The 19,120-nt window shown below is 47.7% G+C and overlaps 1 long non-coding RNA gene across 1 annotated transcript in view; it reads right to left on the bottom strand.

Annotated features, from left to right (window-relative positions):
- The window catches only part of LOC126873583 (uncharacterized), a 34,819-nt gene extending 17,005 nt beyond the window's left edge, over nucleotides 1-17,814 (bottom strand). Inside the window, exons 1-2 of the long non-coding RNA XR_007692460.1 lie at nucleotides 14,027-17,814; nucleotides 1,390-1,504 (exon numbers count right to left, since the gene is read on the bottom strand). This is a non-coding gene — a long non-coding RNA (uncharacterized LOC126873583). The remainder of the gene's footprint in view (nucleotides 1-1,389; nucleotides 1,505-14,026) is intronic.
- Between the last annotated feature and the right edge of the window lie 1,306 nt (nucleotides 17,815-19,120).

The following is a 19,120-nucleotide window of genomic DNA, read 5'->3' as shown; positions in this document are numbered from 1 at the left end:
TTCTTCCCTTTCGATTCGTAGCTTCGGGAGAGAGGGTCTGGTTTCTGGATGTTGGAAACGTCGTTGTGATCTCGCTGGATGAGTCTCGGAGGGACACAATGGATGCTGGTTTGAATCGTTGTAGTCATGCTCGTCGTCGTGATTATAGCCGACGCGGTTGTCTACGCAACGGTATAATTCGTCGTAACGAGAGCAGCAGCTGGTGTTCCTGTCCAGGTGAAGAAAGAGGAGCGAGTGGAAGAAAAGAAAAAAGAAGGGAGGGGGAAAGAGAGACGGAAGAACGAAAGAAAAGACGGAAGCGGACGCGGCAGAGGAGAGGAGCGAAAAGAGCGAACACCGAGAGAGCGCTTCTCAGGCTTTTCCGCTCGCATTCCCACTCGCGTTCGGTCTAATCGCGATGAAGAAGGAAGGCAGTTGGGGGCCGCGGGCCCGAAAAAGGGAGCTCGGGATGGGCACGTGTCTCGAACAGGACATCTGCCTCTAAAAAGGACCCACTGTTACGTCCCTATTATATCGTTTACCTTAGCAGCGAACCGCGTCCCATCCCTTCCTTTCGCGTTCTTCGTCTTCCTTTCCCTTGCTCCGAGAGAGCGCGTCTAAGACGAGCAGCTGCCCTTTTCCCTCGTAAACCGGACTACACACCTGCCCTTCTTCCAGTGTTAGGAGGGTGACCGTTAACCAACTCCGAGGTAATCGTCGTTTCACCGGACGAAAGTGAAAAACCGTTACTGTGAAATCTTCACAGATACCCGGATCATTTACGAGAGAAAGAAGAGAGGAAGAAAGAAAGAAGAAAAGAAAGAAAAAGAAATCTGTGTGGCGAGAAAGGTCGGAATAGACGAACGGATGGACGAGAGCGGAAGAGCGTTCCAGACGACCCGATATAACGGCGCCTACCGGAAGGAGCCGCGGATGATCGGTGGCCGGTAGTCTTGTCGAGCTAAAACAGCACGCGTGACCGTTTTAAATGCAGCACGCGTGCACGAGACTGGTGGAATCGGCAGCGACGAATTGGCCAGCGGCTTTCGAGGATGGTCAGCGATTGTAGGTGACGGAATGTAACGAGCGTCGCGGTGCTTCTATTTCTGCGCGTCGGACGTCGACCTGCAGACGGCTCCCAGACTACACGCGTTAATAACCACCACGGTGGACCTCGGAGAGAAACGAGCCGCGTCTGTCTCGATCCATAAACACGTGCCTAGATCTTTCCGCGTATTACGAGCTTCGCGAAAACTGGGTCGTCCACTCGGTCTGACTACGAAACATCGTTTCTACTGTACGGCGCGCCGCTATTCGACTAAATCCTTGGCGGAGCGGATTCAAAAATATACCGGCCAGAGTCGACAGTTAGACGCGACGGATCGCAGGATGGGTTCCTAGAAGGCATACCTTGCTTCTGGCACGCGTATACTCGCGCGACTCTCTATCAACTGCGTGGAACGTGGCTTTAAACAGCTAACAGACATTCTCAGCCAAACATTTCTTACGACTTTCTATCCGAGATCTGCAACAGAAAGGAAAACAATCTCCGTAGATGTAGGTGTACGGCCAATCGAAGGTGAAAAAAAGCAGGTCAAAATCGATCGTCGTCTATCGGAAAGGAGAGAGTTTCACCGAAGGGAAGTTTCGAAAGGGGCGGCACTGTCGTCATCGGCATTCTAACCAAGCTCGTCCGCTTTTAAATGAACGACCCCTCGACAACGAAATCGTTTGCGTACGCGCTTATGCGTATGCATGTATTGCACGAACGTGCATACGGACGAATACCTTCTAGGTACGAAAGGAAGCCAACTTCCTTCCTACGTTCGATGTCACGCGCACCACCGTTTATATAATCCATCCTGTGACGTCAGGCTGTTTAATCCATTCATTACTGGATCATTGCGCTCTTTCTCTCTCTCTCTCTCTCTCTCTCTCTCTTTCTGCGCTATGTAGAAGCATGTATCAGAGCGAAGGGAGAAACGACAAAGAACGCATCCGATATCAAATGATTCGTCAAGAAATTTGCGAAATATATTTCCACGTGTACCCTGCTACGCGAGTATATACGAACATCTGTATGATGTAACTCGATCAGAAACCTGATGTTGTTATCATATTTTCAACGTTCTGATAAAAGAACGTTTCTCAGTTGTCGATTGCCTAATAACGACAGTCGTATCGCGTTACGGTGCTAGAGAAATTTCAGTGTTCTATATAACACACACCCGTGAAACATTTCTACGGTAAGCGTTGAAATACCCTCGCGAACCTCTAGGTTCGTAGTAATTTGAAAGTGTCCAAATGTATGTGCCAATGCACGCATAAGGTATACTGTAACGGATTCTATCTTGGCCTACAGGAAAATCAGTCGAGCTGGGAGGAATCGTGCGCGTTGTGTGGTAACGACGAGTGGGCGGACACGTATCCGATACCGATAGAACAATTCGAATTTTCGCTAACCGAATCTCGTCGGTCGATAGAGAACTGCGTTTATCGCAACTTCCGCCGTAGCTTGGTACAAAAGTTCCACTTTATTAGAATCACAAAAATGTCAAATATAAACCGAGTGAACGTTTCCATCTTGACATTGTTTTAAACGTGACGAGGAGTATCAGAATCGAGGTTTCTCGAGTTTCGCAACGTCCGGTATTCCGGAACGGTCGAACGAGGGTTTTCCTCGATCGACGCTCGCGAAGAGGAACACGAGGCCAGTGAATAGACTTAAAGAGTCGCGGTTGCACGCACACCGCTCCGAATGATAACGAGAGAAGTAGAAGCGGAACGTTGGCGGAATAACGATCGTTTTCCGTGCAACCGTATCTTCGTGTGCCCTCTCCGGACAAAACTTATTCCGGTGTGGTCACCTCTGACGTAAACGTGCTCTCTGCCACTCGATAAGAATTCTGACGCCGCGCATTCAGAGCCACGGACGAGGGAAAGGGGAAGCCTAGCGCGAAGGGGAAAGGGGCCGTTCAACGGAATCGGATATCGATACGAGCAGTAAAGATTACGAAACTGAACTACGCTAATAGCAAATCGTCCATGCGATAATCTTCGACAACGAGATAAACTAAATTACATACGTAATTGTCATGTTTTTCCTTCGTAATAACTAAATTCGACGTTTATGCAAATTTGTATTTTAACAAATGTAACTAGAGGAATGGTACCTATGCGTATTGGGCTGCAAATTCGAAATTCAGCGAATGAGACTTTAAATAGGATGTTTGTATCAGTGAATTTTTGAAAAATAAGCCAAGGGATAGAAAATTACAATTTAAAGGAAGCAACGATTCGTTGGAAACATTTGATCTGGAGAACGTGGCAAAAATAATCGGTAGGCTGCTAAAAATTTTAAGCAGCTGTAACACGTGGTATAATGGCGTATTTCGATACGAAGTGGATTCGGACGGTCTCGTTCAGTCGCGACGATGTGTAGCGGCTTGACGCTAATCGCGTGTCACGTGTAGGACACGGTAACGCGTTTAAGCGAATAGTAATTTAGACGAGTGCGGGACAGAAGGTGAAGAAGGGTAAAAAGAGTATGTTAAAGTTTGCACGGATTCCTTTCATTTTACTCGTGTCGGTAGAATCTGAAAAGACCTGTTGCGCGTGCTGCTTTTCGTCGTTTCCTTTCATGACGATGCGTGGATGTGGACACGCGAGCTCACGACGATTTCCTGCGAATGCACATATATGTACACGTACGTTACAGGTATTTACGCAACTAAGCATTCGAGCTTGGCGCAGGTGGCGCTATGACGCAAACGATTTATTGCTTATTCGCCGTCTGCCTGATATCGAGACCGTCGACTTTAATACAAAAAATAACGTGCCTTCGTTGTTTAATTTCGTCTATCAATTTTGCAAGCGAACGCGCCTAATCGCGGTCGAACTTTCGTTATCGTTGTGAAACTTGAAGCGATGTATGGACTGCGGCGAAAGTAATAATACGCATACGTTTTGTCGTTATAAATAAATATGCAAATACCTGATGTTATTTTCAGTTTGCCGTAGGCTTTGAACTCTTACGTAGTAATTTTACCCTTGTTTCAATATTTTAAGATCTTAATATTTTAACGTTTTGCCGATAGACGGGAAACGTTTGAGCAAATTCAAATTTTTCCGAATATAAGCCAAGAAATGGAGTCTAAATAATGGTTTGTTTCACCTACCACGTATTATCGCGAGTACGTTGCCTTGAATATTTTATACATTTATGTATTTTTTTTTTTTTACATTATATTAGAAATATTTGCATCTAAATTTCTCATAAATACATCAACGTTCACGGCCTAATTATTGCTTACCATTATGAAATTATTATCGTAGATAGTCGAAAGACTTCTACTTCCAAGTACTGTATATGCGATTAGCTTCGATTCGCGAGCGGTCTCCGCGCTAATGCTTGGAACAACGCAGCAATAGAGTAGCAGTGACGTCAAGGAGAGAAATCGAAATGTATATGTACGAGCGTAGAAGATTCGCACGGAAGATTCGAGTGCGTTGACCCAGTTATAGAACGAGCGAAAGATAAACTTCTGGATTAACCAACTGGCCAATGAATTCGACATTTTTTTCTTCCCCTGTCCCTTCTTCCGATCATCCGAACTCTTTGTTGCTTCGACTCGCTCGAATGACTGTACGAATCGACGAGGGTCTCGATCGCCCAATTATTTACGCGCGTTTAATTACGCGCGGATAATAATCGCGGGATATCGTGGAATCAATAACGAATATCACGTCGGCTGATTTTCACACGCTCAAATAACGGAGCCGCTATCCTCCGCTGGTAATAAACAGGAGGACTAAGCGGCTTGTTAACGTTTCAGCCAGCACTCGTAAAACATTTACCCACGAATGTTACTATCGTGGCTATCGAGGAAACTGGGGTTCGTTAACCTTTCTTAAATCGTGTTCGCCAAACCTTGCCTAGGAAAAAGTACACATCGTGAGTCGAAATTCGTGGTATAAGCGAAGTTCTCTGAACAGTTACTTGGCCATTGGCGTTGTAACTATCCTTCTTTCCTCTTATCCCAATGGAAAATTTAACGGATCGTGTAAAAAGATAAAGAAGCAACGATTAGTTGATAGGTGAGTTTACCCTCGAACCTTGAACGGTGAACTGAATTGTTGCGGGAAACGTGTGGGAAAAAGTATTTACTACGAGGCGAACGAAGAGTTTGCGGTTCATTCATGGCGAGTATCTGAATGACGGGAGAAAGAGGGAACGACGATCTATGCACAAGACGTGGTGCGCAAGGGACACGCACACCGCCATAGATGTACGCGTGTGCTGCAACGGCTTAAATAAATGGACTGATTCATACGTGAGCATCCTCTGATCGCGCGTACCCTGTTCTCGTCCTTTCGGTCTTCTCGAAATATTTCCATCATCGACGAGATTACCGCGAATACCGAAATTATCGAATTAGATTCCTGTGCCGTTTATATAAGGCAGCGGTATTCCGCTCTCCTAAAATATACTGCATATTATCTCGAATCGAGTTTTATAAGAGACTCGATTAACGGATTAATAAATAACAATAGTAATACATTCGCGACCCACCACCTTACAAAATAGGTACCACGAATTCTAAACGGAGAAAAATCTAAAATCTGTAAAATTCGACGATTTACCTAAAAGTTTTTGAAGCTGTGCTACTTAAACATTATTAATGAATTGGAAATTTGTTAAACTATTCTGTCCCCTTTTCTTAAAGTGTCGTATCTACCACCCGAGAAAAACGATATTTTACCGTATTCTTTGTCGTTCTTTATTCAGTTTCGAGTATTCATACGGTATTGTTATAAGAAAATACGTATATGAAGATACGTAGGAAAGAACGAAAATAATACATATATTCGACCGCGTATTGTGTCTCTTCCCAATCCAGCAGATACGAACGTGCATTATGAAACGACCCATATGTAAACTACCCACACATCCGATACTAGCGTTTAGATAAATGATGCTTGTAAAAACCTCTAGCGATGGCGCATTGTAAAGCGAGCGGGTTGTAAAACACATAGCTAAGGCGGTCGTAAAACGCAGCAAGAACTTGCTAAATAAAGCGCGAACCGAAGACGCGTGTAAGTATGTAGGTATATACGTCGACTACTGTTTCTCCGTCTTTGGCAGCTTCCATGTGCGCGAATATTTCCTTAATCATTATCGTCGTTGTCACGTACCGACGCTTCATTCATTTTCTAAGAAAACCATCGAAGAACGCTAGAGACGCGAGATGATGCGCGAAAGTTTTCTCGGTTTCATACGATCTATCGATGACGTTGCTTTTTTAAATAATTTATTCCTAACATTGCTATCGACGTATGAGCAAAGTATGTCACTTTGTAGATAAAAATTGTAATACGTTCAGATAATGGGATATTCGGGAGATGGAAGTTCGGCTTTACTGTATTTTCACCATGCAAAATCGATAGAACTTTTCCACTCAGCTGATAAGAGCTTTCGGCTTGAAATTCCGAAATTGAGAACCTCTGCACTTCGAAGAAGTTCCCACGCTGCGCTTCGAGTCGCACACAGCTATGTCACGTCTAAGTAGATACGTAGCCGACGCTCAGTGGCCGGACCAACCGATAGAACTTGGTTGATTGGCCGATCCGTGAGCCGATTACGAGAGAACAAGCACGCTTGCTCGCGTACAGACCTATCGAGCGTCCTTGCGTTCGGCTGATCCCGATATCATCGAGTTCGGTGAATCTATAATCCGTCGATATCGATTGCATCTGGATCCATAGTTCTCGTTACGGCAAATTTTGTCCATCGCGAGGAGAATTTGAAAGGAAATAACACTTCGGTGTCGTTTTATTCGACTCAAAGTGCCATTGTCTCCTAGATTTCTAATAACCAAACAATAAGAGTATAAAAGACTGCGGATTTGTGCGCATTTATGGAAAATTCAAAGGTACAGGGATGCATAGAATGCGCAAAACACGGAAAAACGCGTACGATATGGAAAATACAGTTCCCGTTACGATATTTAATAGGTGAAACGAATCTCCGTCTATGATAGGTTCTACTCTTTAAATTATTTTCATAAAACTACGAATTCGTCATCGATATGCGCAATCTAGCAATAAGAATTCGAACGGTAACGATACTCCGAACTAGATCCAACTTTCTGGAGTATGTTCATCGTGACTGCCACCTCGATGTAACATCATCCACGGAACGAACGAATTCTTCATTCGCACGCATCTCGTCGTCGCTGTTAACGATAATCGCTGCTTTATCCCGACTAAAATTTAGTTTACGCGTCGGTCACGAGTCGGGAAAATCGCGTGACTCGACACTCGGTGTCGCGTGTTTCGCAGTTGCTGCGAGTCGTAGATTCTTAGATGAGAATCTTCGATATCTGGTGGATAACGAGCAGCGGGAAGAATCGTAAAAGAAAAAAGGAAGGGACCAGCGAGGACTAGTGAGTCACTTGGGCGGAACATTCTATATACGTGCGAATGGAAGGAGACGGAAGCAGAGGAGCTAGAAGAAAGGGAGAGGGATGGAAGGCGACGAAGAGGGAGAAATATTCTCGCCGCGTGAGTGCGCGAGAGCGGCACGGACAGCCAAAGTTGAACGAACCCACGCGCGACCCGAAGCTTGCTAATTTTTTAAAGACCCAACGCCGATTGGTGCTACCTACCGCTATCGACGACGATCGGCGAACGACCGACGACCTACTTGCTATTCGTTGTCTCTTACACCTCCGACGTGGTCGTTCCTTTTCTCTGCCTTCCCCTCTCTTCGTTGTTCCGCTTCAAAGAATCGCCGCGAACCAGCGAAAGAAATTCAATTCTTTTGGCCAACGCGTTCCCACGATCGTACGCGTTCGATGCGATTTCTTTCATACGACTTTAGCAGGACCATATCGATCGAAGATAAAATTTCGTAGAGAGAAAATTCCGTGTACGATGGATGGCAGAAGCTTTTTACACGTACAATGGAAATGTCCTCTATCTGTCTACCATTTCGAAACAACCGTGGAAACCGAACGCTTATTAGCTTTTAGCGGCCATTTTTCTTCGTTCCAAGTTGAAATATTCAATCATTATTTGACGACAGACTGTATAATATATTACTCGGAAGGTCGAAGCACGGAGAATATCAAATACTCGGAAGGCACGTACCTTGAGAAACGATGAAACGGTAGCGCTAAACTTTCGCGAAAGATCCAGTGTTGGTTTTATCGTGGCGTCGTATCGACGTGGATAGTAGCCGAAAAAGATCGGTGCCGACGAGGTTGGCGCGATAAACGAACGCTAGTAGTCTGTTTACACCGAACGAGTTCACAGCCGGTGTAATTCCGGCACGTGTAAAACTCTCAAGGACGAGGCGTGTCTCGGGACGCGTTACGCAAGCGAAAAACCGAAGCGATGCGAGAAACGCCTCGCGTTTCTCTAATTAGCTGGCCGGTAGTGTTTCAGCGATAGGGTAGGCGAGATGAGATCAGACGAAACGGGACGAGACGAAAAGACGAACAGCGAGAAAATGAAGGAGAGAACGAAAGAAAAAAGAAAAGGTTCATTGGATGGGAGAGAAGGGTGTGCAGTTTCGTGGAGTCACGTAATCGCAACGCACGTGCGTAGGAGCCCGCAAGAATTCGCGCACGCGTTAATCGCATGACGTCAACGCGCGTCTCGGAACAGCTGACCGCATTCCACGATAATTGTTTTGCATAACCGCGTGCTACCGAGGCGTCGATTCCTCGCGAAAGAGGGCAACAAGCACTTTTCACCAGTCCATTCGACGATTCGCTCTCTCCAGTAGAAAAAGAGAGGAAAAAAAAAACACGGAGGATGGTCGGAGCGACGATTTCGCGAATACGCGACGAGAAAGGAGACGGAGGTGAGATCCGCGGAACGCGTGACGAGAAGAACTCTTGGAAGGGAGAAAATTTGAAAGGGGCCTCATCGTCGTAGATCCGCGTGGTGGGGATCCTCTAGATCTGCGACGGCCCTGTCCGGTCGTCGATAGTTTCGCGGCCAGCGCGTTGGCTTTTAAAGTTTAAAGAGCCAATCGCGAGGACGGTGCTGTTGATGGCGCTGGCGATACAGGGAGTAGCGGAGTAGTAAAGTAGCAGCGTTTAGGCATGTCAGGGGTTCTCAAACGAAAGGCTCGGTACGACAGCGAGGTTCACGGCACAGCCAAACGGACTTTTAAACGCCTTATAGAGTTTGCGAGCTTCGAACGCGAGAGAGACGCGCGTGTCGAGGGACGAGACGACTTGCCGTTCACGATGAGCTTAAGGAATGCTACGGGAAAAGGAGCAACGAGAATATCTACGCCATATAAGGTCCTGCTTACCGGTGCGGTGGCTCGCCTCCCAAGTCCCGTACGAGTAACGCGGTTTCACGCAGCTCGAGAAATCTACGACTTCCGTCCGAGCGATTGAACACCGGGGTCTTGAAGCTGTTTTCACGGCCTGAATTGCCACGTTTAACGTTGTATCGCGTTACAGCATTATACTTAACACCGTCGCGTCTAACACCGTTTGTGGTTTTTGCACGAGAGTCGTGTCACAACGTGTCGCGACGTGGCTTTCGGACCGGAAGCCTCAAACGGTGTTAGACGCGGCAATGTCGAACATAACGACGTTAAGCGTAATCGAATACTGGCTTTCCCTTTTTGCGCGGAGAAACGAACCGAGGATGATGACGGTTTTGTGAATTTTCTGACGCGAAACGCGCAATATATGTTATATATACATAGCACATAGTTGTCGCGTGATAATCGCGTTAGCAGAGAAACAACGACACAGAGCCACCAACAGTAGCGAGAGTTTCACTCGATAGACACGGCGACATCGAGATAACGGCGACGTCGGTGCGCTGCTTTCGCGATAACCTATGTGGCTGGAATCCATTTTGCAACTAGTTCGATCGAGAAAGCCGAGAATCTGAATAAGTACATCCTTGACGTAATCGTCGATCGTAGATAGATTAATCAATGAGAAGCTGGATTTTCTCGAAATGGTTGACGTCGCAAGAGGTTAGGGTACGACGTAATCCGAGACACAGTTCCAAAGATTGGTCATGCGGCTGGATCTCTCGTTCGCTGGTGAAACGCTATCGCGCTGGACTCTGAACCGAAACTACTCGGTTACTTAACGGTGAGCGGGAAGAAACGGAGAAAAAAAAAAAAGAAATAAAAGAAACAAATAAGTGTAAATCATGGTGCGCTATCGTTCTTAATATTTCTCATTTACATTCTTATTCATTCAGTTGCGGAATAAACGGTGCGCAGGCAGCTCGAGCGGATAAAGTCGAATTTACGATTACGCGATAACGCTTGGTCGGAATGAAGGAAGACGATACGTCGGTGCATTTCAATAACGCTAACGTTACTGCCACCGACTCGATATCGCGACGCCGTTCGTTCGATAAAGTGACGCTCCCCGCGGCCCATCCGGCTCGTGTATTCCCACTCGCGCGAAAACCGTCTTTTTCGTCGGCCGATAGCGAACGTTCCTTTTCTCGTCCAGGGTTACAAGTGCATTCGCACGGGAGGAGCGTACGTTGCCATGATAGAACACGCAGAAGCGAACAAAGCTCGTTTTGCATATACGTGGCGGCACCGATACATACGTATACTCGGCACAGAGTACATATGTACAGCAAGCGCAGCAGACCGTCTCGTCTCGTCGTGGCTCAGACCTTAATGACGTCATTATCTCTAATTAGAATTCCCATAGTGGCAGCGGCCGTCTCTACCGGCACCCCGTTACACCTACTGCAGCTACTGTTCCCCTCGTCGGCCGTCCTACGTGCCGAGAAGAAAAAGCAGATACCCGTTGAAAAACGCGGAAGACGATCGCCTCCGTCTCTCGCGACACGACTATGCCCGGATTTTTCTTTTCCACCGGTTCGGTGCGGCGACATCAAATTCTCCCTTCAGACGCGACATACAACTCGCGATTTTGCGTTATCGTACGAATTTTTGCGTGCAGTTCGAAGCACGTCGAATCGTTCGCCACTGCGTTTTTCAACGGGGCGAACACGAAGATCTGCGATTAATTTCTTCGTCGCATTCGGTTAAAAAGAAACACGGGTGTCGCGACACGTCGACCCAACTACCGTTGATCGACGAGCTTCCTCGTTTCCGCGTATTTACGCTCTTTCGACGTTTCAAAGGCGTGTATGCTCGTGCGAACACGCACACGCGTCTTGAATAATACTCGCGTAACAGGGTGTCGCGGTGACACAACTCCGCTCGGCCGATTTTGTTTCTCTCGAGTGACAATGCACCGCGAGCAACAGAGACGCCGCGACCAGAATGAAAGAACAAAAGCGCACCGAGCAGATAGAACGGGAAGGGTGAAAGAGACAGAACGAGAAACGCGTACGACCAAAGTCATGCGCGACCGGCCTGTGTGTGTAAGTATGTATGCACGATTCCGCGGCCCTTCCGCCGCCGTTAACGCTGTTACCGCCGTCACCGTCGTCACCGCCGGCGACCGGCACGAACTTCCACCACCACCATCCAGTCATCGTTGCTCCCACCCCCGCTTCGGCCTCCTTGTACCTCTCTTTTTCTCTCCACTGTATCTCGCGACTTCTCGCGTCGTTTGTTCTTTCGTCGTGCTGAAATCGTGACGTCAGGCCAGATACCTGTTGCATGCGATGCGTTAGGCACAGAGCGAGAAGCGTTGGTGCGTTCGACGACGGTGCGATCGAATGAAAGCAGACGGAGACGTGGAGCGATCGGACGAAATTCGTCGACGGTCGAAAATTCTAAGACATCTCGAGTGACGCGTGCGATCGAGGATTTAGGTTTCTATTTAGAGCCGAAACCGTATTAGATTATCCAAAAAGAGTTGGAACGATCCAAGTTGTTCTATGGGAATTCTGTAAAATCGAAATGGACGATCTGGTAGAAAAAGAGAAAAGATCACAAGGGACGATTGATCGCCGGTCGATTATTAAACGGTAATTTTCTATTTTCATCGGCTAGTGAAAAACGGCTATTCATCAACGAGTGGCCTAACAGAAGCAACAGAGCTTGCGTAAAATTTTTATTCTTTCTGAAAAGCTTTAAACGTTTCGCCTAAAAGGATTTAATCAAAGAATGTTTAAAGATTTTTGGAAGCCTGGTACGGTAGTAGAAACGAATCGTCCAATTTGCGCACGGAGAAAGAGGGGCGTGATAGGAACTCGGTGAGAGTTCTCGTGCGTGTAAAAGCTCGCGAGGGAAGGAAAGAACGGGCGAGAGAACAGCTCGAGCGTCTATCGCGAATGGCGGAAGAAGCGGCAGTAGCGAATGCGGTCACTGTCTTCCTGTAAAGATCGGAATCAACGAAAATAGACGAAGCTCGGAGCTGGCTTGTTTGGAAGCGTGCCAATGATGCGACGAGGCGCCGCAGAAAAACTTGTACAGGGCAGCTCGTAGAAGTTCGTCCGATCCTTTCACGGCAGGATGGTACTTGCACGTAGCCGCTGCTTCGTGACCGAGCACGCGTCTGACCGCAAACGGATCATTCTACTGCGAGATTGTTGGTTGGGGCCCGCGATCCATTATCGTCCCCGAATTATTTCGGGCCATTAGCGGTATCGGGACCGTTTTTGTTGCTCGAATAGGATGGAAAAAAACCGATCGTACTCGTCTTTGCGGGTAAAACAGATGTACGAACGTGTCCACGTTCGTGGCCCCGCGGTCTCGCAATTTAGAAAAGTAATTATCGCTTCTAGAATTGATAAAAGGCAAATAGACATACGGGCAACGATAAACAGGGACAACGTTCTCGATGACTTCCTTTCCAGTGGCTCTCTTTTTATCACGATCCCTCGTTGCTTTTAATACACACGGAAATGCAAGGAATTCTGTTGAAAGTCGGAGCAATAATTGGATTCATTAATGGGTGAACGATCGCTAGAGTAAAAGAAGACGGGACTTAACGGGACTGCTACCATAAAGCAGTTCTATTTTTCAAGAATTTGACCCACTACAGGTACTTTTTCTTTACGCGTTATAAATTCATAGCCAATCGATATTCCTGGTAATAAACTTCCGCGCTTTTCGATACGAAACCTATGCTTTTCCTCCCTCTCTTATTATTAAATACAGACAGATGGAGCGTCGAAGCGTCGTTATCGGTGCAATCCTGCGAATTCGATTTCGAGGCGATTGGCGTTCGTTGTGCGATCAGAGGCGGAGGAACGGGGTTGAGAACCGCGGTCTTAGAACGTCGGCCGTGTCGGTACATAAATAGAACGGTGGACCTTAACGCGCACTTTTGCGTCTTTATGTAACTTGGCCAAATTTATGGTCGTTATCTATTTAATAATACGCGGATTTACTTGCGCCATTTGCCAACATCAAACGATCCTACGTACACGCGTGCACGGCTGCGCACGTGCGCACATACGCGGCCAGCGTAAATTTCGCGTGAGTGCGTTCACCTTCTCGATTCCATCGCTCTTTCTTTACGGACTCGAGTGCCGAGCTGTTAATTCTTCTCGGTCGAGCGAATCGCCGACCGAGTATTACGACTTGATCGAGGATTCCTCGCCCGAACAACGATATATATCGTCTTTCTGTTGGAAAGCTCGCCGTTTGCAGTTTATCAATTTGACGGGGAACGAAAAAGGCAAGCGACAAGGTACGATCAGCTAACGAGGGTATCGGTGAATCCGCTGCTGAAGGAAAACGGGGATGAAACGTGTCGTTCGACACGTGGCCGGGGGATGCGACGAGACACGCGTCGCGACGTACATGCAAGGCGTTTGTCGCGATTTGCGCACGAATCGCACGTACGAAATCGGAGGAAATATGCAAGTACATTCCAGCGATATCGACGCGGCATCGGCAACGGCGTTCTATTTCGCATCGTTCTATTTATGCGGCGTGAACTGTATGAAACGTTGCGACGACAGCGTGTACGCCTTTGATCGCCTTCATTTTGTCCAACTTTCTCTCATTCGTTAATTTTTAACGACTCGATCCTTAAAAAAAAAAAAAAAAAAAAAAGAAAAAGAAAAAAAGAGGAAAGAAAAAAGGAAAAGTAACTGTTCTCATTACTGCACGTACCTTCTTCTCCTTTGAAAGTCGAAGAATCGTCGAAGTCCGGTAACCAGCGTGAACGGATAAAAGTGTCTTTTAAAATCATCGGAAAATGTGGATGCGAGGCATCGATTCGAAATATCGAACGATCCAGGAAAAAGAGAAAAGTCTCGATTAATATCGGCAAGTCGGTCGAGAAGGAATTCATTTTTTTAATCGAGCGTGCAAGGTAGATGAGACGGCACACATACACATCCACACACACACAGACGAAGCACTGGCTGGTCGAAGCTCGAGTGACGCGAATTCACAAGCTGTCAAACATAAACGTAAACGACCGACCGGCAGACGGACGAGGACTGACTAGGGCAGTCGATCGCTCGTGGATTCCCTGTTCTATCTCTCTCTTTCTCCCCTTCCCCCTGTCGATGCTCGCTCGCTCCCACCCGTCTCCCGCTTCGTTCCTTCTGTTCTTTCTCGCTCGGGTCCCAGTTCGCTCGCTTTTCCTTCCTTCTTCCTACAACGAGTCATCTCCCTCTCTGTTCGACCTTCTCCTGCTATTGGTTTCTCTTTTCGTCCATCTGCCACCTTCGCGACACAGTGAAGCGTGCGCGTAAAGACGGCAGAGGAAAGGGAAGGGAAGGGAAAAGAAGGGAAGGGGAAGCCACGAGGTCGGAAAACACGGAAATTACGGATTGAAAAGATGAAACGTTATCGAGCGCAAGTGGATCGAACGTGCGACTAAAACTTACTCGGAAGAACGAACACGAGGCCGAAGATCGTCCCGTTTCCACGACTACGCTCGCCACGTTGTCTCCTCGTGGAAAAAAAGAAACGAGCCACGACGCAGACGGCCAAATGAAAACGAAACCGGAAGCGGAAATGACTACAAAAACGGAAACAAAAACAAACGGAAACGCGGGAAAAGGGATATCGTGTTATCGTGGTAGCTAGCACGGAATAACGAGGCACGATGGAAAAATAACTAAAATATACTCGGCGAATGGCAAGCAAAGACGCGTAGAATCGACGAAAGCGCGCAAGTTGGCTGCGATTTGAGGCAGAGCAGAGGGAACGATCATCCTAATTTCGTTTTTGGTCTGTTCGTCGATCGATGTCGGCAAATTACGCGAAATTTCAACGAGAAATCTCGAAGCTGACGTCTCGGTTATAAAATCGTCTCGTAGTTTTTCGCCAAAAGATCTGAACGTGGCGCGCTCTCATGGCAACGAGACGAGGCAGCTCTGCCGTTTCATAAAATGGCTGACTCTCTTGTTCCTTGTCTTAGACTTTACCTCTATTTCCTTGTTCCAGCCAGCGAATATTACGCGTGACGCGTGCACGATAAAAATCCGCTCGACGGATCCGCATCTACGCTCTTTATCTCTCTCTACCGCTCCGGCACAGCCGATCGATTGCTCCGTCTTTTCCTCGTCGTTCGTCGTTCTCTCTTTGAGTCGAACGCTACGAGTTTTTGTACCGTTAAAAAGCTACACGACGTCGCTGTTCAACGAAACGCAACGTCAATTCGCGAAACGTCTACGTCGAAGCGAATTTTCGTTTACGCCTCGATCGCAGAAGGGACGCGTTGCGTCGTAAGAAACGCGCTTGCGAGATTATTTTATTAGCTCGGACAACTTTCGAAATTATTTCGCTATAGTCGAGCGAATTATTCGATACCTTTATCGGAGCGTCGGAAGTGAGAAACGTCACGTACGGAGAAAGGAAGTCGCTTGGTTAATTTCGAAACGAAAAGATCAATGTATTCTTTTACATAACGTTGGTTCGAAGGAGTTCGAGTTGGCGTCTCACGAGTAATTGCGCAAGAAGAATTCCATAAGGGCGATACGACGCGCGATTCTTATCGCGTTTATACGCGTACGATGGCTCGCGCGCGAGCGCCAGGTAAATGCGATTACAACTGTAATGGTTACGAACACAGCCGTGTAAAGTGGCCGCGTGACGTTCACGTGGAGAATAGCAGTGCTTAATGGCCGCTCCATGCTACTAATTGCTCGATCGAATACGATTACACTCCGGCGGAAACGCGAGCCAGACCGTCCGTTACGTTCGCATTATCGGCCACGAGCCCGTAAAATCGCAACAAGAATCGAAGGGCCCCGGCTTTGTGGTTATATCGGCTGCTCTCTGTTCGACCTGTCGATGAACTTTCTTTCTTCTCGATCAGCAAATAGATCTACGCTTACGTGGTTTCGGCGGAAGACACGGGACAGGCTAACGCCGACTCCTCGAAATATCGCAGACGTATAAAATTGTCGTGGCGATGCCGGCGCATGCAAATAGAAAATAGAAATGAGTTTAGAAATAGCGTCGCCTGTCGTCGGCCTAGAATTCGATCGGTCGTAGCCCACTGCGACACTGTTTCGGCTTACTTGGAACGCGTATCGTCTCGTCTCGTCTCGTCTCGTCTCGTTTCGTTTCGCGCTGTGTCGCCTCGTCTCGCCGCATCGAGACGAATATTCCGAGGAGAGCTTCGAATCTACGGCAGGGAACACGACAGATCCAAACACGATTCTCTTCGCACGGAAGCGTTTTTAACATTCGATACGTTGTCCGTCAGTCTTGCGTTATCGAAATTGTCTGTATATGTCGCTGCGCAGCGAAATAGCTAGATTCTTCTTGCGAAAAGACGAAGGAAAAAATCTGGGACTCGACTGAACGTATGCAAATCGTACGAATTTTTGTCAAATGTTCCGCGTGTTATTTGTTACGCGAATTCTTTTGTCATACGTTCGCTAGAAAATACAACGCTAGAGAAATGAATACTCGAGCTGGCGCCGCTAAGGTTAAACCGATCTACCTGATCAAACGACGAACGATATATTTGGCAGATCGGCGCGATTCAAAGCACCCTGTAGATGACCTGCGGACGAAGTTACACTTCCTTGAATGCAGCATCCTGCCGGGAAACTATTGACCGGGTAATTGACCGAGCGCGTACGGTGCGCAACGTCGATGGAAGAGACAATTCCAGCTCGCTCGCGACTTCCTTCCTACATAGAACGAGCGAGTAAACGCGAATACTACCGGCATCGCGTAGAAACTCCGCTCGGTAGTGGTTTCATTCATAAAGTCACGCGTTTCGCGAGGAAACGCTTGCACGCGTTAACGAGAGAAACGCTTGGCGCGGCCCGTAAAGACCTTAAAACCCGCACGCACCGGAACGCCTATCTTACTTCCGTCGAGGATGCATCGCCGAGGGAGACGTTTCTTCGAGCGCGATTCCCTTCCGAGCAACTCGTCGCTTCGTTTCGTTTCTACCGCAACATCGATTTTCCCCCGTTTCGCGATAATAACGTAAGAACTTTGACTAGTTTGGCGGAGCAAGCAGATAGGATTTCGGCAAGCAAACGCGCGGTCTTGGATCTCGCCTTTCAAAGTGCACTGACCCTTCAGGCTTGGGCGGAACTCCTTCGCTTCCGGTGTTGTTCCGTCACTGCTATTTCTATATATAAGCGCGTACACGCTTTTGTTGGCGTACAATGTACGGGCCAAACGCTTCTACGTGCCACCGACGAATATTCCGACCAACGAATATACGGTCGATCGTATAATACTTTTGCGATTTGATTTTAACGAGTTGACGATGGTCAAGGATGGAAAACTATCTCGAACAGACTCGTGCGAAATCATCTGCGAGATGTAAGATTCCGAGCTGCGATTCGTAGACGCCAGGAAGAAGCTTAAACTTCACTATTTCCTCCTGGACGCCTACGCGTCGAGATTACGAGCGTGTTGCGCGATACCGCGGCGATTAAAAATTTTAAAGCTGTACATCTATGTACTCGAGGCGATCGAATAGATGCGCCTTTCAACTACATAAACGGGGCTATTTATTGGAACAAGTGTACTCACGCGAATACGTGTCCGGCGAAGATGGTCACAGGTTCGTCCGTATTTCCGTTCGAATCACCGATCCAAGTCGTCTTTCGAGTTGTCTAGTAGCTATCACGAGCAACGTTCAAATATTCCTATTTCACGTAACACCGATTACCATTCTCTTGGTTCGTAGGTTTATTTTGGCGAAGATAGCGCCGCTGAAAGATAGTGTCGTACAATTGGCATCCTCCTACGACTTCCGGCGCTAGCTGGAGGTCGATGATTACTTTTTGTCGAAAGTTCGTTGCCACGTGGGAACGGAGGGAGGGGGGCGGGCAGCGGCGGAGTCAAAAGGTCGGCTGCATTGTCGTCACGAGTAAATCGTATCAGAGTGGTATCAGAGAATAGAAAAGAAAAAAAAACAAGATAACGAACTAAATATTCGGACAAAGTATCGATTAAACAGCGACTCGTCGTCTGGTGTTTCGATTTGAAATTTAAAAAAAGCGGCTCGCACGTTAAACGAGTTCTCAGCGATCGTCGATGAGAAAGAGGCGGCTTTTAAAATTGGATAGTGGGGCTGGAAGCGGGGAGCGATGCAGGAAGAACGAAACGCCGGAAGAAAAGCGGGAAGAAACGTGGTAAAGAGAAGGAACTCTCTGTCCCAGAAGATGCAATGTGGCAATGTTACGTAATAAGAAGCACGCGTTACATACGACAAGGGTGGCGAGAGAAGAGGACAGTCGACGCGATGGAGAAGGACGCGGTGGAGGTACCGGTGGACGAGAATGAAAAGGGCAATGTCCACGGAGGATATCCACGGGGGATCGTGGAACGAACGAATTTCATTTTGTAAGGAAGCGCGGCTCGAGCCGAACGTCGTGGCGATGTTTCCAGCCGACTCGGCGGTATCTGTGAAAACGTTGAAATAGAATGGGAACGAGGTGAGAGATAGCGGACGAGCCGCGCGGTACTAGGCGCAAGGAATTGGAAATCGGTATGCGCGGCGAAAGCCTCGCTAAACAGAGAGATCGATCTCTCCGTCACCGGTGTAGCAACACTTGTCGACGCGCGGACGTGTTAACTCGATGCGATTTTGGTGATGCGTCACGACGAGGCACCTCGTCATCGTGGAACGTCGCTGCGCGTCGCATCGCGTCACGCCGCACGTGCGCCACCGCATCGGAGACGCGCAGGGCAAAGTGCATCGTAAGACTGCTGACGGGTGCAGCACCGGTGCTCCGGCTTTCCGATGCAACGCGTTACCCCTTATCCCCTCGT

Source organism: Bombus huntii, chromosome 14, assembly GCF_024542735.1.
Source record: "Bombus huntii isolate Logan2020A chromosome 14, iyBomHunt1.1, whole genome shotgun sequence".
Taxonomy (NCBI): domain Eukaryota; kingdom Metazoa; phylum Arthropoda; class Insecta; order Hymenoptera; family Apidae; genus Bombus; species Bombus huntii.
The sequence above is the reverse complement of the archived record's forward strand: the minus strand, read 5'-3'. Positions and strand labels throughout refer to the sequence as shown.